At 52.5% G+C, this 17,995-nt stretch overlaps 61 non-coding genes and 18 pseudogenes across 61 annotated transcripts; all 79 read left to right on the top strand.

The window, feature by feature from the left end:
* The first annotated feature begins 35 nt into the window (after positions 1-35).
* Positions 36-144, top strand: LOC131122934 (5S ribosomal RNA; annotated as a pseudogene).
* Positions 145-255: 111 nt separating this feature from the next.
* On the top strand, positions 256-374 carry LOC131121144 (5S ribosomal RNA). The gene has a single exon (XR_009127679.1). It is a non-coding gene; the product is annotated as a 5S ribosomal RNA (ribosomal RNA).
* A 112-nt stretch (positions 375-486) lies between these two features.
* LOC131123023 (5S ribosomal RNA) lies at positions 487-595 on the top strand (annotated as a pseudogene).
* A 111-nt stretch (positions 596-706) lies between these two features.
* Positions 707-825, top strand: LOC131120825 (5S ribosomal RNA). Its single transcript, XR_009127370.1, has one exon. It is a non-coding gene; the product is annotated as a 5S ribosomal RNA (ribosomal RNA).
* Positions 826-937: 112 nt separating this feature from the next.
* Positions 938-1,056, top strand: LOC131124266 (5S ribosomal RNA). The gene has a single exon (XR_009128924.1). It is a non-coding gene; the product is annotated as a 5S ribosomal RNA (ribosomal RNA).
* Positions 1,057-1,168: 112 nt separating this feature from the next.
* On the top strand, positions 1,169-1,287 carry LOC131120746 (5S ribosomal RNA). Its single transcript, XR_009127292.1, has one exon. It is a non-coding gene; the product is annotated as a 5S ribosomal RNA (ribosomal RNA).
* Positions 1,288-1,399: 112 nt separating this feature from the next.
* Positions 1,400-1,518, top strand: LOC131122538 (5S ribosomal RNA). Its single transcript, XR_009128628.1, has one exon. It is a non-coding gene; the product is annotated as a 5S ribosomal RNA (ribosomal RNA).
* A 112-nt stretch (positions 1,519-1,630) lies between these two features.
* On the top strand, positions 1,631-1,749 carry LOC131120734 (5S ribosomal RNA). The gene has a single exon (XR_009127281.1). It is a non-coding gene; the product is annotated as a 5S ribosomal RNA (ribosomal RNA).
* Positions 1,750-1,861: 112 nt separating this feature from the next.
* On the top strand, positions 1,862-1,980 carry LOC131122526 (5S ribosomal RNA). Its single transcript, XR_009128626.1, has one exon. It is a non-coding gene; the product is annotated as a 5S ribosomal RNA (ribosomal RNA).
* A 112-nt stretch (positions 1,981-2,092) lies between these two features.
* On the top strand, positions 2,093-2,201 carry LOC131123022 (5S ribosomal RNA; annotated as a pseudogene).
* A 111-nt stretch (positions 2,202-2,312) lies between these two features.
* Positions 2,313-2,431, top strand: LOC131120301 (5S ribosomal RNA). The gene has a single exon (XR_009126859.1). It is a non-coding gene; the product is annotated as a 5S ribosomal RNA (ribosomal RNA).
* Positions 2,432-2,543: 112 nt separating this feature from the next.
* On the top strand, positions 2,544-2,662 carry LOC131123848 (5S ribosomal RNA). Its single transcript, XR_009128761.1, has one exon. It is a non-coding gene; the product is annotated as a 5S ribosomal RNA (ribosomal RNA).
* Positions 2,663-2,774: 112 nt separating this feature from the next.
* Positions 2,775-2,893, top strand: LOC131120721 (5S ribosomal RNA). The gene has a single exon (XR_009127269.1). It is a non-coding gene; the product is annotated as a 5S ribosomal RNA (ribosomal RNA).
* A 112-nt stretch (positions 2,894-3,005) lies between these two features.
* Positions 3,006-3,114, top strand: LOC131123660 (5S ribosomal RNA; annotated as a pseudogene).
* A 112-nt stretch (positions 3,115-3,226) lies between these two features.
* Positions 3,227-3,345, top strand: LOC131121784 (5S ribosomal RNA). The gene has a single exon (XR_009128279.1). It is a non-coding gene; the product is annotated as a 5S ribosomal RNA (ribosomal RNA).
* A 112-nt stretch (positions 3,346-3,457) lies between these two features.
* On the top strand, positions 3,458-3,576 carry LOC131120344 (5S ribosomal RNA). Its single transcript, XR_009126901.1, has one exon. It is a non-coding gene; the product is annotated as a 5S ribosomal RNA (ribosomal RNA).
* Positions 3,577-3,688: 112 nt separating this feature from the next.
* Positions 3,689-3,807, top strand: LOC131120709 (5S ribosomal RNA). Its single transcript, XR_009127257.1, has one exon. It is a non-coding gene; the product is annotated as a 5S ribosomal RNA (ribosomal RNA).
* Positions 3,808-3,919: 112 nt separating this feature from the next.
* LOC131123659 (5S ribosomal RNA) lies at positions 3,920-4,028 on the top strand (annotated as a pseudogene).
* A 112-nt stretch (positions 4,029-4,140) lies between these two features.
* LOC131121782 (5S ribosomal RNA) lies at positions 4,141-4,259 on the top strand. Its single transcript, XR_009128278.1, has one exon. It is a non-coding gene; the product is annotated as a 5S ribosomal RNA (ribosomal RNA).
* A 112-nt stretch (positions 4,260-4,371) lies between these two features.
* Positions 4,372-4,490, top strand: LOC131120142 (5S ribosomal RNA). Its single transcript, XR_009126703.1, has one exon. It is a non-coding gene; the product is annotated as a 5S ribosomal RNA (ribosomal RNA).
* Positions 4,491-4,602: 112 nt separating this feature from the next.
* Positions 4,603-4,721, top strand: LOC131122161 (5S ribosomal RNA). The gene has a single exon (XR_009128552.1). It is a non-coding gene; the product is annotated as a 5S ribosomal RNA (ribosomal RNA).
* Positions 4,722-4,833: 112 nt separating this feature from the next.
* LOC131123615 (5S ribosomal RNA) lies at positions 4,834-4,952 on the top strand. The gene has a single exon (XR_009128738.1). It is a non-coding gene; the product is annotated as a 5S ribosomal RNA (ribosomal RNA).
* Positions 4,953-5,064: 112 nt separating this feature from the next.
* On the top strand, positions 5,065-5,183 carry LOC131122097 (5S ribosomal RNA). The gene has a single exon (XR_009128520.1). It is a non-coding gene; the product is annotated as a 5S ribosomal RNA (ribosomal RNA).
* A 111-nt stretch (positions 5,184-5,294) lies between these two features.
* LOC131121143 (5S ribosomal RNA) lies at positions 5,295-5,413 on the top strand. The gene has a single exon (XR_009127678.1). It is a non-coding gene; the product is annotated as a 5S ribosomal RNA (ribosomal RNA).
* A 112-nt stretch (positions 5,414-5,525) lies between these two features.
* Positions 5,526-5,634, top strand: LOC131122933 (5S ribosomal RNA; annotated as a pseudogene).
* A 111-nt stretch (positions 5,635-5,745) lies between these two features.
* Positions 5,746-5,864, top strand: LOC131120300 (5S ribosomal RNA). Its single transcript, XR_009126858.1, has one exon. It is a non-coding gene; the product is annotated as a 5S ribosomal RNA (ribosomal RNA).
* Positions 5,865-5,976: 112 nt separating this feature from the next.
* On the top strand, positions 5,977-6,095 carry LOC131124265 (5S ribosomal RNA). The gene has a single exon (XR_009128923.1). It is a non-coding gene; the product is annotated as a 5S ribosomal RNA (ribosomal RNA).
* A 112-nt stretch (positions 6,096-6,207) lies between these two features.
* Positions 6,208-6,326, top strand: LOC131120697 (5S ribosomal RNA). The gene has a single exon (XR_009127246.1). It is a non-coding gene; the product is annotated as a 5S ribosomal RNA (ribosomal RNA).
* Positions 6,327-6,438: 112 nt separating this feature from the next.
* Positions 6,439-6,557, top strand: LOC131122515 (5S ribosomal RNA). The gene has a single exon (XR_009128625.1). It is a non-coding gene; the product is annotated as a 5S ribosomal RNA (ribosomal RNA).
* Positions 6,558-6,669: 112 nt separating this feature from the next.
* Positions 6,670-6,778, top strand: LOC131123021 (5S ribosomal RNA; annotated as a pseudogene).
* Positions 6,779-6,889: 111 nt separating this feature from the next.
* LOC131120299 (5S ribosomal RNA) lies at positions 6,890-7,008 on the top strand. Its single transcript, XR_009126857.1, has one exon. It is a non-coding gene; the product is annotated as a 5S ribosomal RNA (ribosomal RNA).
* Positions 7,009-7,120: 112 nt separating this feature from the next.
* Positions 7,121-7,239, top strand: LOC131121139 (5S ribosomal RNA). The gene has a single exon (XR_009127674.1). It is a non-coding gene; the product is annotated as a 5S ribosomal RNA (ribosomal RNA).
* Positions 7,240-7,351: 112 nt separating this feature from the next.
* On the top strand, positions 7,352-7,470 carry LOC131120686 (5S ribosomal RNA). Its single transcript, XR_009127235.1, has one exon. It is a non-coding gene; the product is annotated as a 5S ribosomal RNA (ribosomal RNA).
* Positions 7,471-7,582: 112 nt separating this feature from the next.
* On the top strand, positions 7,583-7,701 carry LOC131122503 (5S ribosomal RNA). Its single transcript, XR_009128624.1, has one exon. It is a non-coding gene; the product is annotated as a 5S ribosomal RNA (ribosomal RNA).
* Positions 7,702-7,813: 112 nt separating this feature from the next.
* Positions 7,814-7,922, top strand: LOC131123019 (5S ribosomal RNA; annotated as a pseudogene).
* Positions 7,923-8,033: 111 nt separating this feature from the next.
* Positions 8,034-8,152, top strand: LOC131120298 (5S ribosomal RNA). The gene has a single exon (XR_009126856.1). It is a non-coding gene; the product is annotated as a 5S ribosomal RNA (ribosomal RNA).
* Positions 8,153-8,264: 112 nt separating this feature from the next.
* On the top strand, positions 8,265-8,383 carry LOC131123836 (5S ribosomal RNA). The gene has a single exon (XR_009128759.1). It is a non-coding gene; the product is annotated as a 5S ribosomal RNA (ribosomal RNA).
* A 112-nt stretch (positions 8,384-8,495) lies between these two features.
* LOC131120674 (5S ribosomal RNA) lies at positions 8,496-8,614 on the top strand. Its single transcript, XR_009127224.1, has one exon. It is a non-coding gene; the product is annotated as a 5S ribosomal RNA (ribosomal RNA).
* A 112-nt stretch (positions 8,615-8,726) lies between these two features.
* Positions 8,727-8,835, top strand: LOC131123658 (5S ribosomal RNA; annotated as a pseudogene).
* Positions 8,836-8,947: 112 nt separating this feature from the next.
* Positions 8,948-9,066, top strand: LOC131121781 (5S ribosomal RNA). The gene has a single exon (XR_009128277.1). It is a non-coding gene; the product is annotated as a 5S ribosomal RNA (ribosomal RNA).
* Positions 9,067-9,178: 112 nt separating this feature from the next.
* LOC131123657 (5S ribosomal RNA) lies at positions 9,179-9,287 on the top strand (annotated as a pseudogene).
* A 112-nt stretch (positions 9,288-9,399) lies between these two features.
* Positions 9,400-9,518, top strand: LOC131121780 (5S ribosomal RNA). Its single transcript, XR_009128276.1, has one exon. It is a non-coding gene; the product is annotated as a 5S ribosomal RNA (ribosomal RNA).
* Positions 9,519-9,630: 112 nt separating this feature from the next.
* LOC131120343 (5S ribosomal RNA) lies at positions 9,631-9,749 on the top strand. The gene has a single exon (XR_009126900.1). It is a non-coding gene; the product is annotated as a 5S ribosomal RNA (ribosomal RNA).
* A 112-nt stretch (positions 9,750-9,861) lies between these two features.
* Positions 9,862-9,980, top strand: LOC131120663 (5S ribosomal RNA). Its single transcript, XR_009127213.1, has one exon. It is a non-coding gene; the product is annotated as a 5S ribosomal RNA (ribosomal RNA).
* Positions 9,981-10,092: 112 nt separating this feature from the next.
* Positions 10,093-10,201, top strand: LOC131123656 (5S ribosomal RNA; annotated as a pseudogene).
* Positions 10,202-10,313: 112 nt separating this feature from the next.
* Positions 10,314-10,432, top strand: LOC131121779 (5S ribosomal RNA). Its single transcript, XR_009128275.1, has one exon. It is a non-coding gene; the product is annotated as a 5S ribosomal RNA (ribosomal RNA).
* A 112-nt stretch (positions 10,433-10,544) lies between these two features.
* Positions 10,545-10,663, top strand: LOC131120141 (5S ribosomal RNA). Its single transcript, XR_009126702.1, has one exon. It is a non-coding gene; the product is annotated as a 5S ribosomal RNA (ribosomal RNA).
* Positions 10,664-10,775: 112 nt separating this feature from the next.
* On the top strand, positions 10,776-10,894 carry LOC131122160 (5S ribosomal RNA). The gene has a single exon (XR_009128551.1). It is a non-coding gene; the product is annotated as a 5S ribosomal RNA (ribosomal RNA).
* A 112-nt stretch (positions 10,895-11,006) lies between these two features.
* Positions 11,007-11,125, top strand: LOC131123602 (5S ribosomal RNA). Its single transcript, XR_009128736.1, has one exon. It is a non-coding gene; the product is annotated as a 5S ribosomal RNA (ribosomal RNA).
* A 112-nt stretch (positions 11,126-11,237) lies between these two features.
* Positions 11,238-11,356, top strand: LOC131122086 (5S ribosomal RNA). The gene has a single exon (XR_009128519.1). It is a non-coding gene; the product is annotated as a 5S ribosomal RNA (ribosomal RNA).
* A 111-nt stretch (positions 11,357-11,467) lies between these two features.
* LOC131121142 (5S ribosomal RNA) lies at positions 11,468-11,586 on the top strand. The gene has a single exon (XR_009127677.1). It is a non-coding gene; the product is annotated as a 5S ribosomal RNA (ribosomal RNA).
* Positions 11,587-11,698: 112 nt separating this feature from the next.
* Positions 11,699-11,807, top strand: LOC131122930 (5S ribosomal RNA; annotated as a pseudogene).
* A 111-nt stretch (positions 11,808-11,918) lies between these two features.
* On the top strand, positions 11,919-12,037 carry LOC131120297 (5S ribosomal RNA). The gene has a single exon (XR_009126855.1). It is a non-coding gene; the product is annotated as a 5S ribosomal RNA (ribosomal RNA).
* A 112-nt stretch (positions 12,038-12,149) lies between these two features.
* On the top strand, positions 12,150-12,268 carry LOC131124264 (5S ribosomal RNA). The gene has a single exon (XR_009128922.1). It is a non-coding gene; the product is annotated as a 5S ribosomal RNA (ribosomal RNA).
* Positions 12,269-12,380: 112 nt separating this feature from the next.
* Positions 12,381-12,499, top strand: LOC131120652 (5S ribosomal RNA). The gene has a single exon (XR_009127201.1). It is a non-coding gene; the product is annotated as a 5S ribosomal RNA (ribosomal RNA).
* A 112-nt stretch (positions 12,500-12,611) lies between these two features.
* LOC131122491 (5S ribosomal RNA) lies at positions 12,612-12,730 on the top strand. The gene has a single exon (XR_009128623.1). It is a non-coding gene; the product is annotated as a 5S ribosomal RNA (ribosomal RNA).
* Positions 12,731-12,842: 112 nt separating this feature from the next.
* LOC131123018 (5S ribosomal RNA) lies at positions 12,843-12,951 on the top strand (annotated as a pseudogene).
* A 111-nt stretch (positions 12,952-13,062) lies between these two features.
* Positions 13,063-13,181, top strand: LOC131120295 (5S ribosomal RNA). The gene has a single exon (XR_009126853.1). It is a non-coding gene; the product is annotated as a 5S ribosomal RNA (ribosomal RNA).
* A 112-nt stretch (positions 13,182-13,293) lies between these two features.
* LOC131121138 (5S ribosomal RNA) lies at positions 13,294-13,412 on the top strand. The gene has a single exon (XR_009127673.1). It is a non-coding gene; the product is annotated as a 5S ribosomal RNA (ribosomal RNA).
* A 112-nt stretch (positions 13,413-13,524) lies between these two features.
* Positions 13,525-13,643, top strand: LOC131120641 (5S ribosomal RNA). The gene has a single exon (XR_009127189.1). It is a non-coding gene; the product is annotated as a 5S ribosomal RNA (ribosomal RNA).
* A 112-nt stretch (positions 13,644-13,755) lies between these two features.
* LOC131122480 (5S ribosomal RNA) lies at positions 13,756-13,874 on the top strand. Its single transcript, XR_009128622.1, has one exon. It is a non-coding gene; the product is annotated as a 5S ribosomal RNA (ribosomal RNA).
* A 112-nt stretch (positions 13,875-13,986) lies between these two features.
* Positions 13,987-14,095, top strand: LOC131123017 (5S ribosomal RNA; annotated as a pseudogene).
* Positions 14,096-14,206: 111 nt separating this feature from the next.
* LOC131120294 (5S ribosomal RNA) lies at positions 14,207-14,325 on the top strand. Its single transcript, XR_009126852.1, has one exon. It is a non-coding gene; the product is annotated as a 5S ribosomal RNA (ribosomal RNA).
* A 112-nt stretch (positions 14,326-14,437) lies between these two features.
* Positions 14,438-14,556, top strand: LOC131123824 (5S ribosomal RNA). The gene has a single exon (XR_009128758.1). It is a non-coding gene; the product is annotated as a 5S ribosomal RNA (ribosomal RNA).
* A 112-nt stretch (positions 14,557-14,668) lies between these two features.
* LOC131120629 (5S ribosomal RNA) lies at positions 14,669-14,787 on the top strand. The gene has a single exon (XR_009127178.1). It is a non-coding gene; the product is annotated as a 5S ribosomal RNA (ribosomal RNA).
* A 112-nt stretch (positions 14,788-14,899) lies between these two features.
* On the top strand, positions 14,900-15,008 carry LOC131123655 (5S ribosomal RNA; annotated as a pseudogene).
* Positions 15,009-15,120: 112 nt separating this feature from the next.
* On the top strand, positions 15,121-15,239 carry LOC131121778 (5S ribosomal RNA). Its single transcript, XR_009128274.1, has one exon. It is a non-coding gene; the product is annotated as a 5S ribosomal RNA (ribosomal RNA).
* Positions 15,240-15,351: 112 nt separating this feature from the next.
* LOC131120140 (5S ribosomal RNA) lies at positions 15,352-15,470 on the top strand. Its single transcript, XR_009126701.1, has one exon. It is a non-coding gene; the product is annotated as a 5S ribosomal RNA (ribosomal RNA).
* A 112-nt stretch (positions 15,471-15,582) lies between these two features.
* Positions 15,583-15,701, top strand: LOC131120618 (5S ribosomal RNA). Its single transcript, XR_009127167.1, has one exon. It is a non-coding gene; the product is annotated as a 5S ribosomal RNA (ribosomal RNA).
* A 112-nt stretch (positions 15,702-15,813) lies between these two features.
* Positions 15,814-15,922, top strand: LOC131123654 (5S ribosomal RNA; annotated as a pseudogene).
* Positions 15,923-16,034: 112 nt separating this feature from the next.
* Positions 16,035-16,153, top strand: LOC131121776 (5S ribosomal RNA). The gene has a single exon (XR_009128272.1). It is a non-coding gene; the product is annotated as a 5S ribosomal RNA (ribosomal RNA).
* Positions 16,154-16,265: 112 nt separating this feature from the next.
* On the top strand, positions 16,266-16,384 carry LOC131120139 (5S ribosomal RNA). Its single transcript, XR_009126700.1, has one exon. It is a non-coding gene; the product is annotated as a 5S ribosomal RNA (ribosomal RNA).
* A 112-nt stretch (positions 16,385-16,496) lies between these two features.
* Positions 16,497-16,617, top strand: LOC131123409 (5S ribosomal RNA; annotated as a pseudogene).
* A 112-nt stretch (positions 16,618-16,729) lies between these two features.
* Positions 16,730-16,848, top strand: LOC131123590 (5S ribosomal RNA). Its single transcript, XR_009128735.1, has one exon. It is a non-coding gene; the product is annotated as a 5S ribosomal RNA (ribosomal RNA).
* Positions 16,849-16,960: 112 nt separating this feature from the next.
* On the top strand, positions 16,961-17,079 carry LOC131122075 (5S ribosomal RNA). The gene has a single exon (XR_009128518.1). It is a non-coding gene; the product is annotated as a 5S ribosomal RNA (ribosomal RNA).
* Positions 17,080-17,190: 111 nt separating this feature from the next.
* LOC131121141 (5S ribosomal RNA) lies at positions 17,191-17,309 on the top strand. The gene has a single exon (XR_009127676.1). It is a non-coding gene; the product is annotated as a 5S ribosomal RNA (ribosomal RNA).
* A 112-nt stretch (positions 17,310-17,421) lies between these two features.
* On the top strand, positions 17,422-17,530 carry LOC131122929 (5S ribosomal RNA; annotated as a pseudogene).
* Positions 17,531-17,641: 111 nt separating this feature from the next.
* Positions 17,642-17,760, top strand: LOC131120293 (5S ribosomal RNA). Its single transcript, XR_009126851.1, has one exon. It is a non-coding gene; the product is annotated as a 5S ribosomal RNA (ribosomal RNA).
* A 112-nt stretch (positions 17,761-17,872) lies between these two features.
* Positions 17,873-17,991, top strand: LOC131124263 (5S ribosomal RNA). Its single transcript, XR_009128921.1, has one exon. It is a non-coding gene; the product is annotated as a 5S ribosomal RNA (ribosomal RNA).
* Positions 17,992-17,995: the final 4 nt, after the last annotated feature.

The following is a 17,995-nucleotide window of genomic DNA, read 5'->3' as shown; positions in this document are numbered from 1 at the left end:
CGCCTTCAAATAGGATCTTTTCAGTTGACCTGGCAGCTTACGGCCATACTAACCTGAAAACGCCCGATCTCGGAAGCTAAGCAGGGGCGGGCCTGGTTAGTACTTGGATGGGTGACCGCCTGGGAATACCAGGTGCTGTAAGCTTTTTATGGTTTCTGCTCTTGCCTGAAAGCAGAGGGCGCTTTTTGACACTTTTTGCTGGAGTCTAGTTTGGCCTGCGTCGCCTTCAAATAGGAACTTTTCAGTGCCCTGGCAGCTTACAGCCATACTACCCTGAAAACGCCTGAACTCGTCCGATCTCGGTAGCTAAGCAGGGGCGGGCCTGGTTAGTACTTGGATGGGAGACCGCCTGGGAATACCTGGTGCTGTAAGCTTTTTATGGTTTCTGCTCTTGCCTGAAAGCAGAGGGCGCTGTTTGACACTTTTTGCTGGATTCTAGTTTGGCCTGCGTCGCCTTCAAATAGGATCTTTTCAGTTGACCTGGCAGCTTACGGCCATACTAACCTGAAAACGCCCGATCTCGGAAGCTAAGCAGGGGCGGGCCTGGTTAGTACTTGGATGGGAGACCGCCTGGGAATACCAGGTGCTGTAAGCTTTTTATGGTTTCTGCTCTTGCCTGAAAGCAGAGGGCGCTTTTTGACACTTTTTGCTGGAGTCTAGTTTGGCCTGCGTCGCCTTCAAATAGGAACTTTTCAGTGCCCTGGCAGCTTACGGCCATACTACCCTGAAAACGCCCGAACTCGTCCGATCTCGGAAGCTAAGCAGGGGCGGGCCTGGTTAGTATTTGGATGGGAGACCGCCTGGGAATACCTGGTGCTGTAAGCTTTTTATGGTTTCTGCTCTTGCCTGACAGCAGAGGGCGCTGTTTGACACTTTTTGCTGGAGTCTAGTTTGGCCTGCGTCGCCTTCAAATAGGATCTTTTCAGTTGACCTGGCAGCTTACGGCCATACTACCCTGAAAACACCCGATCTCGTCTGATCTCGGAAGCTAAGCAGGTGTGGGCCTGGTTAGTACTTGGATGGGAGACCGCCTGGGAATACCAGGTGCTGTAAGCTTTTTATGGTTTCTGCTCTTGCCTGACAGCAGAGGGCGCTGTTTGACACTTTTTGCTGGAGTCTAGTTTGGCCTGCGTCGCCTTCAAATAGGATCTTTTCAGTTGCCCTGGCAGCTTACGGCCATACTACCCTGAAAACGCCCGATCTCGTCCGATCTCGGAAGCTAAGCAGGGGTGGGCCTGGTTAGTACTTGGATGGGAGACCGCCTGGGAATACCAGGTGCTGTAAGCCTTTTATGGTTTCTGCTCTTGCCTGACAGCAGAGGGCGCTGTTTGACACTTTTTGCTGGAGTCTAGTTTGGCCTGCGTCGCCTTCAAATAGGATCTTTTCAGTTGACCTGGCAGCTTACGGCCATACTACCCTGGAAACGCCCGATCTCGTCCGATCTCGGAAGCTAAGCAGGGGCGGGCCTGGTTAGTACTTGGATGGGAGACCGCCTGGGAATACCAGGTGCTGTAAGCTTTTTATGGTTTCTGCTCTTGCCTGACAGCAGAGGGCGCTGTTTGACACTTTTTGCTGGAGTCTAGTTTGGCCTGCGTCGCCTTCAAATAGGATCTTTTCAGTTGCCCTGGCAGCTTACGGCCATACTACCCTGAAAACGCCCGATCTCGTCCGATCTCGGAAGCTAAGCAGGGGTGGGCCTGGTTAGTACTTGGATGGGAGACCGCCTGGGAATACCAGGTGCTGTAAGCCTTTTATGGTTTCTGCTCTTGCCTGACAGCAGAGGGCGCTGTTTGACACTTTTTGCTGGAGTCTAGTTTGGCCTGCGTCGCCTTCAAATAGGATCTTTTCAGTTGACTTGGCAGCTTACGGCCATACTACCCTGGAAACGCCCGATCTCGTCCGATCTCGGAAGCTAAGCAGGGGCGGGCCTGGTTAGTACTTGGATGGGAGACCGCCTGGGAATACCAGGTGCTGTAAGCTTTTTATGGTTTCTGCTCTTGCCTGAAAGCAGAGGGCACTGTTTGACACTTCTTGCTGGATTCTAGTTTGGCCTGCGTCGCCTTCAAATAGGATCTTTTCAGTTGACCTGGCAGCTTACGGCCATACTAACCTGAAAACGCCCGATCTCGGAAGCTAAGCAGGGGCGGGCCTGGTTAGTACTTGGATGGGAGACCGCCTGGGAATACCAGGTGCTGTAAGCTTTTTATGGTTTCTGCTCTTGCCTGAAAGCAGAGGGCGCTTTTTGACACTTTTTGCTGGAGTCTAGTTTGGCCTGCATCGCCTTCAAATAGGAACTTTTCAGTGCCCTGGCAGCTTACGGCCATACTACCCTGAAAACGCCCGAACTCGTCCGATCTCGGAAGCTAAGCAGGGGCGGGCCTGGTTAGTACTTGGATGGGAGACCGCCTGGGAATACCTGGTGCTGTAAGCTTTTTATGGTTTCTGCTCTTGCCTGACTGCAGAGGGCGCTGTTTGACACTTTTTGCTGGAGTCTAGTTTGGCCTGCGTCGCCTTCAAATAGGATCTTTTCAGTTGACCTGGCAGCTTACGGCCATACTACCCTGAAAATGCCCGATCTCGTCTGATCTCGGAAGCTAAGCAGGGGTGGGCCTGGTTAGTACTTGGATGGGAGACCGCCTGGGAATACCAGGTGCTGTAAGCTTTTTATGGTTTCTGCTCTTGCCTGACAGCAGAGGGCGCTGTTTGACACTTTTTGCTGGAGTCTAGTTTGGCCTGCGTCGCCTTCAAATAGGATCTTTTCAGTTGCCCTGGCAGCTTACGGCCATACTACCCTGAAAACGCCCGATCTCGTCCGATCTCGGAAGCTAAGCAGGGGTGGGCCTGGTTAGTACTTGGATGGGAGACCGCCTGGGAATACCAGGTGCTGTAAGCCTTTTATGGTTTCTGCTCTTGCCTGACAGCAGAGGGCGCTGTTTGACACTTTTTGCTGGAGTCTAGTTTGGCCTGCGTCGCCTTCAAATAGGATCTTTTCAGTTGACTTGGCAGCTTACGGCCATACTACCCTGAAAACGCCCGATCTCGGAAGCTAAGCAGGGGCGGGCCTGGTTAGTACTTGGATGGGAGACCGGCTGGGAATAACAAGTGCTGTAAGCTTTTTATGGTTTCTGCTCTTGCCTGACAGCAGAGGGCGCTGTTTGAAACTTTTTGCTGGAGTCTAGTTTGGCCTGCGTCGCCTTCAAATAGGATCTTTTCAGTTGCCTTGGCAGCTTACAGCCATACTACCCTGAAATTGCCCGATCTCGTCCGATCTCGGAAGCAAAGCAGGGGCGGGACTGGTTAGTACTTGGATGGGAGACCGCCTGGGAATACCAGGTGCTGTAAGCTTTTTATGGTTTCTGCTCTTGCCTGAAAGCAGAGGGCGCTGTTTGACACTTTTTGCTGGAGTCTAGTTTGGCCTGCGTCGCCTTCAAATAGGAACTTTTCAGTGGCCCTGGCAGCTTACGGCCATACTACCCTGAAAACGCCCGAACTCGTCCGATCTCGGAAGCTAAGCAGGGGCGGGCCTGGTTAGTACTTGGATGGGAGACCGCCTGGGAATTCCAGGTGCTGTAAGCTTTTTATGGTTTCTGCTCTTGCCTGACAGCAGAGGGCGCTGTTTGACACTTTTTGCTGGAGTCTAGTTTGGCCTGCGTCGCCTTCAAATAGGATCTTTTCAGTTGCCCTGGCAGCTTACGGCCATACTACCCTGAAAACGCCCGATCTCGTCCGATCTCGGAAGCTAAGCAGGGGTGGGCCTGGTTAGTACTTGGATGGGAGACCGCCTGGGAATACCAGGTGCTGTAAGCCTTTTATGGTTTCTGCTCTTGCCTGACAGCAGAGGGCGCTGTTTGACACTTTTTGCTGGAGTCTAGTTTGGCCTGCGTCGCCTTCAAATAGGATCTTTTCAGTTGACTTGGCAGCTTACGGCCATACTACCCTGAAAACGCCCGATCTCGGAAGCTAAGCAGGGGCGGGCCTGGTTAGTACTTGGATGGGAGACCGGCTGGGAATAACAAGTGCTGTAAGCTTTTTATGGTTTCTGCTCTTGCCTGACAGCAGAGGGCGCTGTTTGAAACTTTTTGCTGGAGTCTAGTTTGGCCTGCGTCGCCTTCAAATACGATCTTTTCAGTTGCCTTGGCAGCTTACAGCCATACTACCCTGAAATTGCCCGATCTCGTCCGATCTCGGAAGCAAAGCAGGGGCGGGACTGGTTAGTACTTGGATGGGAGACCGCCTGGGAATACCAGGTGCTGTAAGCTTTTTATGGTTTCTGCTCTTGCCTGAAAGCAGAGGGCGCTGTTTGACACTTTTTGCTGGAGTCTAGTTTGGCCTGCGTCGCCTTCAAATAGGAACTTTTCAGTGGCCCTGGCAGCTTACGGCCATACTACCCTGAAAACGCCCGAACTCGTCCGATCTCGGAAGCTAAGCAGGGGCGGGCCTGGTTAGTACTTGGATGGGAGACCGCCTGGGAATACCAGGTGCTGTAAGCTTTTTATGGTTTCTGCTCTTGCCTGACAGCAGAGGGCGCTGTTTGACACTTTTTGCTGGAGTCTAGTTTGGCCTGCGTCGCCTTCAAATAGGATCTTTTCAGTTGCCTTGGCAGCTTACAGCCATACTACGCTGAAATTGCCCGATCTCGTCCAATCTCGGAAGCTAAGCAGGGGCGGGCCTGGTTAGTACTTGGATGGGACACCGCCTGGGAATACCAGGTGCTGTAAGCTTTTTATGGTTTCTGCTCTTGCCTGACAGCAGAGGGCGCTGTTTGACACTTTTTGCTGGAGTCTAGTTTGGCCTGCGTCGCCTTCAAATAGGATCTTTTCAGTTGCCCTGGCAGCTTACGGCCATACTACCCTGAAAACGCCCGATCTCGTCCGATCTCGGAAGCAAAGCAGGGGTGGGCCTGGTTAGTACTTGGATGGGAGACCGCCTGGGAATACCAGGTGCTGTAAGCTTTTTATGGTTTCTGCTCTTGCCTGACAGCAGAGGGCGCTGTTTGACACTTTTTGCTGGAGTCTAGTTTGGCCTGCGTCGCCTTCAAATAGGATCTTTTCAGTTGCCCTGGCAGCTTACGGCCATACTACCCTGAAAACGCCCGATCTCGTCCGATCTCGGAAGCTAAGCAGGGGCGGGCCTGGTTAGTACTTGGATGGGAGACCGCCTGGGAATACCAGGTGCTGTAAGCTTTTTATGGTTTCTGCTCTTGCCTGAAAGCAGAGGGCGCTTTTTGACACTTTTTGCTGGAGTCTAGTTTGGCCTGCGTCGCCTTCAAATAGGAACTTTTCAGTGCCCTGGCAGCTTACAGCCATACTACCCTGAAAACGCCTGAACTCGTCCGATCTCGGTAGCTAAGCAGGGGCGGGCCTGGTTAGTACTTGGATGGGAGACCGCCTGGGAATACCTGGTGCTGTAAGCTTTTTATGGTTTCTGCTCTTGCCTGAAAGCAGAGGGCGCTGTTTGACACTTTTTGCTGGATTCTAGTTTGGCCTGCGTCGCCTTCAAATAGGATCTTTTCAGTTGACCTGGCAGCTTACGGCCATACTAACCTGAAAACGCCCGATCTCGGAAGCTAAGCAGGGGCGGGCCTGGTTAGTACTTGGATGGGTGACCGCCTGGGAATACCAGGTGCTGTAAGCTTTTTATGGTTTCTGCTCTTGCCTGAAAGCAGAGGGCGCTTTTTGACACTTTTTGCTGGAGTCTAGTTTGGCCTGCGTCGCCTTCAAATAGGAACTTTTCAGTGCCCTGGCAGCTTACGGCCATACTACCCTGAAAACGCCCGAACTCGTCCGATCTCGGAAGCTAAGCAGGGGCGGGCCTGGTTAGTACTTGGATGGGAGACCGCCTGGGAATACCTGGTGCTGTAAGCTTTTTATGGTTTCTGCTCTTGCCTGACAGCAGAGGGCGCTGTTTGACACTTTTTGCTGGAGTCTAGTTTGGCCTGCGTCGCCTTCAAATAGGATCTTTTCAGTTGACCTGGCAGCTTACGGCCATACTACCCTGAAAACACCCGATCTCGTCTGATCTCGGAAGCTAAGCAGGTGTGGGCCTGGTTAGTACTTGGATGGGAGACCGCCTGGGAATACCAGGTGCTGTAAGCTTTTTATGGTTTCTGCTCTTGCCTGACAGCAGAGGGCGCTGTTTGACACTTTTTGCTGGAGTCTAGTTTGGCCTGCGTCGCCTTCAAATAGGATCTTTTCAGTTGCCCTGGCAGCTTACGGCCATACTACCCTGAAAACGCCCGATCTCGTCCGATCTCGGAAGCTAAGCAGGGGTGGGCCTGGTTAGTACTTGGATGGGAGACCGCCTGGGAATACCAGGTGCTGTAAGCCTTTTATGGTTTCTGCTCTTGCCTGACAGCAGAGGGCGCTGTTTGACACTTTTTGCTGGAGTCTTGTTTGGCCTGCGTCGCCTTCAAATAGGATCTTTTCAGTTGACTTGGCAGCTTACGGCCATACTACCCTGGAAACGCCCGATCTCGTCCGATCTCGGAAGCTAAGCAGGGGCGGGCCTGGTTAGTACTTGGATGGGAGACCGCCTGGGAATACCAGGTGCTGTAAGCTTTTTATGGTTTCTGCTCTTGCCTGAAAGCAGAGGGCGCTGTTTGACACTTTTTGCTGGATTCTAGTTTGGCCTGCGTCGCCTTCAAATAGGATCTTTTCAGTTGACCTGGCAGCTTACGGCCATACTAACCTGAAAACGCCCGATCTCGGAAGCTAAGCAGGGGCGGGCCTGGTTAGTACTTGGATGGGAGACCGCCTGGGAATACCAGGTGCTGTAAGCTTTTTATGGTTTCTGCTCTTGCCTGAAAGCAGAGGGCGCTTTTTGACACTTTTTGCTGGAGTCTAGTTTGGCCTGCGTCGCCTTCAAATAGGAACTTTTCAGTGCCCTGGCAGCTTACGGCCATACTACCCTGAAAACGCCCGAACTCGTCCGATCTCGGAAGCTAAGCAGGGGCGGGCCTGGTTAGTACTTGGATGGGAGACCGCCTGGGAATACCTGGTGCTGTAAGCTTTTTATGGTTTCTGCTCTTGCCTGACAGCAGAGGGCGCTGTTTGACACTTTTTGCTGGAGTCTAGTTTGGCCTGCGTCGCCTTCAAATAGGATCTTTTCAGTTGACCTGGCAGCTTACGGCCATACTACCCTGAAAACACCCAATCTCGTCTGATCTCGGAAGCTAAGCAGGTGTGGGCCTGGTTAGTACTTGGATGGGAGACCGCCTGGGAATACCAGGTGCTGTAAGCTTTTTATGGTTTCTGCTCTTGCCTGACAGCAGAGGGCGCTGTTTGACACTTTTTGCTGGAGTCTAGTTTGGCCTGCGTCGCCTTCAAATAGGATCTTTTCAGTTGCCCTGGCAGCTTACGGCCATACTACCCTGAAAACGCCCGATCTCGTCCGATCTCGGAAGCTAAGCAGGGGTGGGCCTGGTTAGTACTTGGATGGGAGACCGCCTGGGAATACCAGGTGCTGTAAGCCTTTTATGGTTTCTGCTCTTGCCTGACAGCAGAGGGCGCTGTTTGACACTTTTTGCTGGAGTCTAGTTTGGCCTGCGTCGCCTTCAAATAGGATCTTTTCAGTTGACTTGGCAGCTTACGGCCATACTACCCTGGAAACGCCCGATCTCGTCCGATCTCGGAAGCTAAGCAGGGGCGGGCCTGGTTAGTACTTGGATGGGAGACCGCCTGGGAATACCAGGTGCTGTAAGCTTTTTATGGTTTCTGCTCTTGCCTGAAAGCAGAGGGCACTGTTTGACACTTCTTGCTGGATTCTAGTTTGGCCTGCGTCGCCTTCAAATAGGATCTTTTCAGTTGACCTGGCAGCTTACGGCCATACTAACCTGAAAACGCCCGATCTCGGAAGCTAAGCAGGGGCGGGCCTGGTTAGTACTTGGATGGGAGACCGCCTGGGAATACCAGGTGCTGTAAGCTTTTTATGGTTTCTGCTCTTGCCTGAAAGCAGAGGGCGCTTTTTGACACTTTTTGCTGGAGTCTAGTTTGGCCTGCATCGCCTTCAAATAGGAACTTTTCAGTGCCCTGGCAGCTTACGGCCATACTACCCTGAAAACGCCCGAACTCGTCCGATCTCGGAAGCTAAGCAGGGGCGGGCCTGGTTAGTACTTGGATGGGAGACCGCCTGGGAATACCTGGTGCTGTAAGCTTTTTATGGTTTCTGCTCTTGCCTGACTGCAGAGGGCGCTGTTTGACACTTTTTGCTGGAGTCTAGTTTGGCCTGCGTCGCCTTCAAATAGGATCTTTTCAGTTGACCTGGCAGCTTACGGCCATACTACCCTGAAAATGCCCGATCTCGTCTGATCTCGGAAGCTAAGCAGGGGTGGGCCTGGTTAGTACTTGGATGGGAGACCGCCTGGGAATACCAGGTGCTGTAAGCTTTTTATGGTTTCTGCTCTTGCCTGACAGCAGAGGGCGCTGTTTGACACTTTTTGCTGGAGTCTAGTTTGGCCTGCGTCGCCTTCAAATAGGATCTTTTCAGTTGCCCTGGCAGCTTACGGCCATACTACCCTGAAAACGCCCGATCTCGTCCGATCTCGGAAGCTAAGCAGGGGTGGGCCTGGTTAGTACTTGGATGGGAGACCGCCTGGGAATACCAGGTGCTGTAAGCCTTTTATGGTTTCTGCTCTTGCCTGACAGCAGAGGGCGCTGTTTGACACTTTTTGCTGGAGTCTAGTTTGGCCTGCGTCGCCTTCAAATAGGATCTTTTCAGTTGACTTGGCTGCTTACGGCCATACTACCCTGAAAACGCCCGATCTCGGAAGCTAAGCAGGGGCGGGCCTGGTTAGTACTTGGATGGGAGACCGGCTGGGAATAACAAGTGCTGTAAGCTTTTTATGGTTTCTGCTCTTGCCTGACAGCAGAGGGCGCTGTTTGAAACTTTTTGCTGGAGTCTAGTTTGGCCTGCGTCGCCTTCAAATAGGATCTTTTCAGTTGCCTTGGCAGCTTACAGCCATACTACCCTGAAATTGCCCGATCTCGTCCGATCTCGGAAGCAAAGCAGGGGCGGGACTGGTTAGTACTTGGATGGGAGACCGCCTGGGAATACCAGGTGCTGTAAGCTTTTTATGGTTTCTGCTCTTGCCTGAAAGCAGAGGGCGCTGTTTGACACTTTTTGCTGGAGTCTAGTTTGGCCTGCGTCGCCTTCAAATAGGATCTTTTCAGTTGACTTGGCAGCTTACGGCCATACTACCCTGAAAACGCCCGATCTCGGAAGCTAAGCAGGGGCGGGCCTGGTTAGTACTTGGATGGGAGACCGGCTGGGAATAACAAGTGCTGTAAGCTTTTTATGGTTTCTGCTCTTGCCTGACAGCAGAGGGCGCTGTTTGAAACTTTTTGCTGGAGTCTAGTTTGGCCTGCGTCGCCTTCAAATAGGATCTTTTCAGTTGCCTTGGCAGCTTACAGCCATACTACCCTGAAATTGCCCGATCTCGTCCGATCTCGGAAGCAAAGCAGGGGCGGGACTGGTTAGTACTTGGATGGGAGACCGCCTGGGAATACCAGGTGCTGTAAGCTTTTTATGGTTTCTGCTCTTGCCTGAAAGCAGAGGGCGCTGTTTGACACTTTTTGCTGGAGTCTAGTTTGGCCTGCGTCGCCTTCAAATAGGAACTTTTCAGTGGCCCTGGCAGCTTACGGCCATACTACCCTGAAAACGCCCGAACTCGTCCGATCTCGGAAGCTAAGCAGGGGCGGGCCTGGTTAGTACTTGGATGGGAGACCGCCTGGGAATTCCAGGTGCTGTAAGCTTTTTATGGTTTCTGCTCTTGCCTGACAGCAGAGGGCGCTGTTTGACACTTTTTGCTGGAGTCTAGTTTGGCCTGCGTCGCCTTCAAATAGGATCTTTTCAGTTGCCCTGGCAGCTTACGGCCATACTACCCTGAAAACGCCCGATCTCGTCCGATCTCGGAAGCTAAGCAGGGGTGGGCCTGGTTAGTACTTGGATGGGAGACCGCCTGGGAATACCAGGTGCTGTAAGCCTTTTATGGTTTCTGCTCTTGCCTGACAGCAGAGGGCGCTGTTTGACACTTTTTGCTGGAGTCTAGTTTGGCCTGCGTCGCCTTCAAATAGGATCTTTTCAGTTGACTTGGCAGCTTACGGCCATACTACCCTGAAAACGCCCGATCTCGGAAGCTAAGCAGGGGCGGGCCTGGTTAGTACTTGGATGGGAGACCGGCTGGGAATAACAAGTGCTGTAAGCTTTTTATGGTTTCTGCTCTTGCCTGACAGCAGAGGGCGCTGTTTGAAACTTTTTGCTGGAGTCTAGTTTGGCCTGCGTCGCCTTCAAATACGATCTTTTCAGTTGCCTTGGCAGCTTACAGCCATACTACCCTGAAATTGCCCGATCTCGTCCGATCTCGGAAGCAAAGCAGGGGCGGGACTGGTTAGTACTTGGATGGGAGACCGCCTGGGAATACCAGGTGCTGTAAGCTTTTTATGGTTTCTGCTCTTGCCTGAAAGCAGAGGGCGCTGTTTGACACTTTTTGCTGGAGTCTAGTTTGGCCTGCGTCGCCTTCAAATAGGAACTTTTCAGTGGCCCTGGCAGCTTACGGCCATACTACCCTGAAAACGCCCGAACTCGTCCGATCTCGGAAGCTAAGCAGGGGCGGGCCTGGTTAGTACTTGGATGGGAGACCGCCTGGGAATACCAGGTGCTGTAAGCTTTTTATGGTTTCTGCTCTTGCCTGACAGCAGAGGGCGCTGTTTGACACTTTTTGCTGGAGTCTAGTTTGGCCTGCGTCGCCTTCAAATAGGATCTTTTCAGTTGCCTTGGCAGCTTACAGCCATACTACGCTGAAATTGCCCGATCTCGTCCAATCTCGGAAGCTAAGCAGGGGCGGGCCTGGTTAGTACTTGGATGGGACACCGCCTGGGAATACCAGGTGCTGTAAGCTTTTTATGGTTTCTGCTCTTGCCTGACAGCAGAGGGCGCTGTTTGACACTTTTTGCTGGAGTCTAGTTTGGCCTGCGTCGCCTTCAAATAGGATCTTTTCAGTTGCCCTGGCAGCTTACGGCCATACTACCCTGAAAACGCCCGATCTCGTCCGATCTCGGAAGCAAAGCAGGGGTGGGCCTGGTTAGTACTTGGATGGGAGACCGCCTGGGAATACCAGGTGCTGTAAGCTTTTTATGGTTTCTGCTCTTGCCTGACAGCAGAGGGCGCTGTTTGACACTTTTTGCTGGAGTCTAGTTTGGCCTGCGTCGCCTTCAAATAGGATCTTTTCAGTTGCCCTGGCAGCTTACGGCCATACTACCCTGAAAACGCCCGATCTCGTCCGATCTCGGAAGCTAAGCAGGGGCGGGCCTGGTTAGTACTTGGATGGGAGACCGCCTGGGAATACCAGGTGCTGTAAGCTTTTTATGGTTTCTGCTCTTGCCTGAAAGCAGAGGGCGCTTTTTGACACTTTTTGCTGGAGTCTAGTTTGGCCTGCGTCGCCTTCAAATAGGAACTTTTCAGTGCCCTGGCAGCTTACAGCCATACTACCCTGAAAACGCCTGAACTCGTCCGATCTCGGTAGCTAAGCAGGGGCGGGCCTGGTTAGTACTTGGATGGGAGACCGCCTGGGAATACCTGGTGCTGTAAGCTTTTTATGGTTTCTGCTCTTGCCTGAAAGCAGAGGGCGCTGTTTGACACTTTTTGCTGGATTCTAGTTTGGCCTGCGTCGCCTTCAAATAGGATCTTTTCAGTTGACCTGGCAGCTTACGGCCATACTAACCTGAAAACGCCCGATCTCGGAAGCTAAGCAGGGGCGGGCCTGGTTAGTACTTGGATGGGTGACCGCCTGGGAATACCAGGTGCTGTAAGCTTTTTATGGTTTCTGCTCTTGCCTGAAAGCAGAGGGCGCTTTTTGACACTTTTTGCTGGAGTCTAGTTTGGCCTGCGTCGCCTTCAAATAGGAACTTTTCAGTGCCCTGGCAGCTTACGGCCATACTACCCTGAAAACGCCCGAACTCGTCCGATCTCGGAAGCTAAGCAGGGGCGGGCCTGGTTAGTACTTGGATGGGAGACCGCCTGGGAATACCTGGTGCTGTAAGCTTTTTATGGTTTCTGCTCTTGCCTGACAGCAGAGGGCGCTGTTTGACACTTTTTGCTGGAGTCTAGTTTGGCCTGCGTCGCCTTCAAATAGGATCTTTTCAGTTGACCTGGCAGCTTACGGCCATACTACCCTGAAAACACCCGATCTCGTCTGATCTCGGAAGCTAAGCAGGTGTGGGCCTGGTTAGTACTTGGATGGGAGACCGCCTGGGAATACCAGGTGCTGTAAGCTTTTTATGGTTTCTGCTCTTGCCTGACAGCAGAGGGCGCTGTTTGACACTTTTTGCTGGAGTCTAGTTTGGCCTGCGTCGCCTTCAAATAGGATCTTTTCAGTTGCCCTGGCAGCTTACGGCCATACTACCCTGAAAACGCCCGATCTCGTCCGATCTCGGAAGCTAAGCAGGGGTGGGCCTGGTTAGTACTTGGATGGGAGACCGCCTGGGAATACCAGGTGCTGTAAGCCTTTTATGGTTTCTGCTCTTGCCTGACAGCAGAGGGCGCTGTTTGACACTTTTTGCTGGAGTCTAGTTTGGCCTGCGTCGCCTTCAAATAGGATCTTTTCAGTTGACTTGGCAGCTTACGGCCATACTACCCTGGAAACGCCCGATCTCGTCCGATCTCGGAAGCTAAGCAGGGGCGGGCCTGGTTAGTACTTGGATGGGAGACCGCCTGGGAATACCAGGTGCTGTAAGCTTTTTATGGTTTCTGCTCTTGCCTGAAAGCAGAGGGCGCTGTTTGACACTTTTTGCTGGATTCTAGTTTGGCCTGCGTCGCCTTCAAATAGGATCTTTTCAGTTGACCTGGCAGCTTACGGCCATACTAACCTGAAAACGCCCGATCTCGGAAGCTAAGCAGGGGCGGGCCTGGTTAGTACTTGGATGGGAGACCGCCTGGGAATACCAGGTGCTGTAAGCTTTTTATGGTTTCTGCTCTTGCCTGAAAGCAGAGGGCGCTTTTTGACACTTTTTGCTGGAGTCTAGTTTGGCCTGCGTCGCCTTCAAATAGGAACTTTTCAGTGCCCTGGCAGCTTACGGCCATACTACCCTGAAAACGCCCGAACTCGTCCGATCTCGGAAGCTAAGCAGGGGCGGGCCTGGTTAGTACTTGGATGGGAGACCGCCTGGGAATACCTGGTGCTGTAAGCTTTTTATGGTTTCTGCTCTTGCCTGACAGCAGAGGGCGCTGTTTGACACTTTTTGCTGGAGTCTAGTTTGGCCTGCGTCGCCTTCAAATAGGATCTTTTCAGTTGACCTGGCAGCTTACGGCCATACTACCCTGAAAACACCCAATCTCGTCTGATCTCGGAAGCTAAGCAGGTGTGGGCCTGGTTAGTACTTGGATGGGAGACCGCCTGGGAATACCAGGTGCTGTAAGCTTTTTATGGTTTCTGCTCTTGCCTGACAGCAGAGGGCGCTGTTTGACACTTTTTGCTGGAGTCTAGTTTGGCCTGCGTCGCCTTCAAATAGGATCTTTTCAGTTGCCCTGGCAGCTTACGGCCATACTACCCTGAAAACGCCCGATCTCGTCCGATCTCGGAAGCTAAGCAGGGGTGGGCCTGGTTAGTACTTGGATGGGAGACCGCCTGGGAATACCAGGTGCTGTAAGCCTTTTATGGTTTCTGCTCTTGCCTGACAGCAGAGGGCGCTGTTTGACACTTTTTGCTGGAGTCTAGTTTGGCCTGCGTCGCCTTCAAATAGGATCTTTTCAGTTGACTTGGCAGCTTACGGCCATACTACCCTGGAAACGCCCGATCTCGTCCGATCTCGGAAGCTAAGCAGGGGCGGGCCTGGTTAGTACTTGGATGGGAGACCGCCTGGGAATACCAGGTGCTGTAAGCTTTTTATGGTTTCTGCTCTTGCCTGAAAGCAGAGGGCACTGTTTGACACTTCTTGCTGGATTCTAGTTTGGCCTGCGTCGCCTTCAAATAGGATCTTTTCAGTTGACCTGGCAGCTTACGGCCATACTAACCTGAAAACGCCCGATCTCGGAAGCTAAGCAGGGGCGGGCCTGGTTAGTACTTGGATGGGAGACCGCCTGGGAATACCAGGTGCTGTAAGCTTTTTATGGTTTCTGCTCTTGCCTGAAAGCAGAGGGCGCTTTTTGACACTTTTTGCTGGAGTCTAGTTTGGCCTGCATCGCCTTCAAATAGGAACTTTTCAGTGCCCTGGCAGCTTACGGCCATACTACCCTGAAAACGCCCGAACTCGTCCGATCTCGGAAGCTAAGCAGGGGCGGGCCTGGTTAGTACTTGGATGGGAGACCGCCTGGGAATACCTGGTGCTGTAAGCTTTTTATGGTTTCTGCTCTTGCCTGACTGCAGAGGGCGCTGTTTGACACTTTTTGCTGGAGTCTAGTTTGGCCTGCGTCGCCTTCAAATAGGATCTTTTCAGTTGACCTGGCAGCTTACGGCCATACTACCCTGAAAATGCCCGATCTCGTCTGATCTCGGAAGCTAAGCAGGGGTGGGCCTGGTTAGTACTTGGATGGGAGACCGCCTGGGAATACCAGGTGCTGTAAGCTTTTTATGGTTTCTGCTCTTGCCTGACAGCAGAGGGCGCTGTTTGACACTTTTTGCTGGAGTCTAGTTTGGCCTGCGTCGCCTTCAAATAGGATCTTTTCAGTTGCCCTGGCAGCTTACGGCCATACTACCCTGAAAACGCCCGATCTCGTCCGATCTCGGAAGCTAAGCAGGGGTGGGCCTGGTTAGTACTTGGATGGGAGACCGCCTGGGAATACCAGGTGCTGTAAGCCTTTTATGGTTTCTGCTCTTGCCTGACAGCAGAGGGCGCTGTTTGACACTTTTTGCTGGAGTCTAGTTTGGCCTGCGTCGCCTTCAAATAGGATCTTTTCAGTTGACTTGGCTGCTTACGGCCATACTACCCTGAAAACGCCCGATCTCGGAAGCTAAGCAGGGGCGGGCCTGGTTAGTACTTGGATGGGAGACCGGCTGGGAATAACAAGTGCTGTAAGCTTTTTATGGTTTCTGCTCTTGCCTGACAGCAGAGGGCGCTGTTTGAAACTTTTTGCTGGAGTCTAGTTTGGCCTGCGTCGCCTTCAAATAGGATCTTTTCAGTTGCCTTGGCAGCTTACAGCCATACTACCCTGAAATTGCCCGATCTCGTCCGATCTCGGAAGCAAAGCAGGGGCGGGACTGGTTAGTACTTGGATGGGAGACCGCCTGGGAATACCAGGTGCTGTAAGCTTTTTATGGTTTCTGCTCTTGCCTGAAAGCAGAGGGCGCTGTTTGACACTTTTTGCTGGAGTCTAGTTTGGCCTGCGTCGCCTTCAAATAGGAACTTTTCAGTGGCCCTGGCAGCTTACGGCCATACTACCCTGAAAACGCCCGAACTCGTCCGATCTCGGAAGCTAAGCAGGGGCGGGCCTGGTTAGTACTTGGATGGGAGACCGCCTGGGAATACCAGGTGCTGTAAGCTTTTTATGGTTTCTGCTCTTGCCTGACAGCAGAGGGCGCTGTTTGACACTTTTTGCTGGAGTCTAGTTTGGCCTGCGTCGCCTTCAAATAGGATCTTTTCAGTTGCCCTGGCAGCTTACGGCCATACTACCCTGAAAACGCCCGATCTCGTCCGATCTCGGAAGCTAAGCAGGGGTGGGCCTGGTTAGTACTTGGATGGGAGACCGCCTGGGAATACCAGGTGCTGTAAGCCTTTTATGGTTTCTGCTCTTGCCTGACAGCAGAGGGCGCTGTTTGACACTTTTTGCTGGAGTCTAGTTTGGCCTGCGTCGCCTTCAAATAGGATCTTTTCAGTTGACTTGGCAGCTTACGGCCATACTACCCTGAAAACGCCCGATCTCGGAAGCTAAGCAGGGGCGGGCCTGGTTAGTACTTGGATGGGAGACCGGCTGGGAATAACAAGTGCTGTAAGCTTTTTATGGTTTCTGCTCTTGCCTGACAGCAGAGGGCGCTGTTTGAAACTTTTTGCTGGAGTCTAGTTTGGCCTGCGTCGCCTTCAAATACGATCTTTTCAGTTGCCTTGGCAGCTTACAGCCATACTACCCTGAAATTGCCCGATCTCGTCCGATCTCGGAAGCAAAGCAGGGGCGGGACTGGTTAGTACTTGGATGGGAGACCGCCTGGGAATACCAGGTGCTGTAAGCTTTTTATGGTTTCTGCTCTTGCCTGAAAGCAGAGGGCGCTGTTTGACACTTTTTGCTGGAGTCTAGTTTGGCCTGCGTCGCCTTCAAATAGGAACTTTTCAGTGGCCCTGGCAGCTTACGGCCATACTACCCTGAAAACGCCCGAACTCGTCCGATCTCGGAAGCTAAGCAGGGGCGGGCCTGGTTAGTACTTGGATGGGAGACCGCCTGGGAATACCAGGTGCTGTAAGCTTTTTATGGTTTCTGCTCTTGCCTGACAGCAGAGGGCGCTGTTTGACACTTTTTGCTGGAGTCTAGTTTGGCCTGCGTCGCCTTCAAATAGGATCTTTTCAGTTGCCTTGGCAGCTTACAGCCATACTACGCTGAAATTGCCCGATCTCGTCCAATCTCGGAAGCTAAGCAGGGGCGGGCCTGGTTAGTACTTGGATGGGACACCACGCCTGGGAATACCAGGTGCTGTAAGCTTTTTATGGTTTCTGCTCTTGCCTGACAGCAGAGGGCGCTGTTTGACACTTTTTGCTGGAGTCTAGTTTGGCCTGCGTCGCCTTCAAATAGGATCTTTTCAGTTGCCCTGGCAGCTTACGGCCATACTACCCTGAAAACGCCCGATCTCGTCCGATCTCGGAAGCAAAGCAGGGGTGGGCCTGGTTAGTACTTGGATGGGAGACCGCCTGGGAATACCAGGTGCTGTAAGCTTTTTATGGTTTCTGCTCTTGCCTGACAGCAGAGGGCGCTGTTTGACACTTTTTGCTGGAGTCTAGTTTGGCCTGCGTCGCCTTCAAATAGGATCTTTTCAGTTGCCCTGGCAGCTTACGGCCATACTACCCTGAAAACGCCCGATCTCGTCCGATCTCGGAAGCTAAGCAGGGGCGGGCCTGGTTAGTACTTGGATGGGAGACCGCCTGGGAATACCAGGTGCTGTAAGCTTTTTATGGTTTCTGCTCTTGCCTGAAAGCAGACGGCGCTTTTTGACACTTTTTGCTGGAGTCTAGTTTGGCCTGCGTCGCCTTCAAATAGGAACTTTTCAGTGCCCTGGCAGCTTACAGCCATACTACCCTGAAAACGCCTGAACTCGTCCGATCTCGGTAGCTAAGCAGGGGCGGGCCTGGTTAGTACTTGGATGGGAGACCGCCTGGGAATACCTGGTGCTGTAAGCTTTTTATGGTTTCTGCTCTTGCCTGAAAGCAGAGGGCGCTGTTTGACACTTTTTGCTGGATTCTAGTTTGGCCTGCGTCGCCTTCAAATAGGATCTTTTCAGTTGACCTGACAGCTTACGGCCATACTAACCTGAAAACGCCCGATCTCGGAAGCTAAGCAGGGGCGGGCCTGGTTAGTACTTGGATGGGTGACCGCCTGGGAATACCAGGTGCTGTAAGCTTTTTATGGTTTCTGCTCTTGCCTGAAAGCAGAGGGCGCTTTTTGACACTTTTTGCTGGAGTCTAGTTTGGCCTGCGTCGCCTTCAAATAGGAACTTTTCAGTGCCCTGGCAGCTTACGGCCATACTACCCTGAAAACGCCCGAACTCGTCCGATCTCGGAAGCTAAGCAGGGGCGGGCCTGGTTAGTACTTGGATGGGAGACCGCCTGGGAATACCTGGTGCTGTAAGCTTTTTATGGTTTCTGCTCTTGCCTGACAGCAGAGGGCGCTGTTTGACACTTTTTGCTGGAGTCTAGTTTGGCCTGCGTCGCCTTCAAATAGGATCTTTTCAGTTGACCTGGCAGCTTACGGCCATACTACCCTGAAAACACCCGATCTCGTCTGATCTCGGAAGCTAAGCAGGTGTGGGCCTGGTTAGTACTTGGATGGGAGACCGCCTGGGAATACCAGGTGCTGTAAGCTTTTT

This window comes from Doryrhamphus excisus, chromosome 2 (assembly GCF_030265055.1).
Source record: "Doryrhamphus excisus isolate RoL2022-K1 chromosome 2, RoL_Dexc_1.0, whole genome shotgun sequence".
Classification (NCBI taxonomy): domain Eukaryota; kingdom Metazoa; phylum Chordata; class Actinopteri; order Syngnathiformes; family Syngnathidae; genus Doryrhamphus; species Doryrhamphus excisus.
The sequence above is the reverse complement of the archived record's forward strand: the minus strand, read 5'-3'. Positions and strand labels throughout refer to the sequence as shown.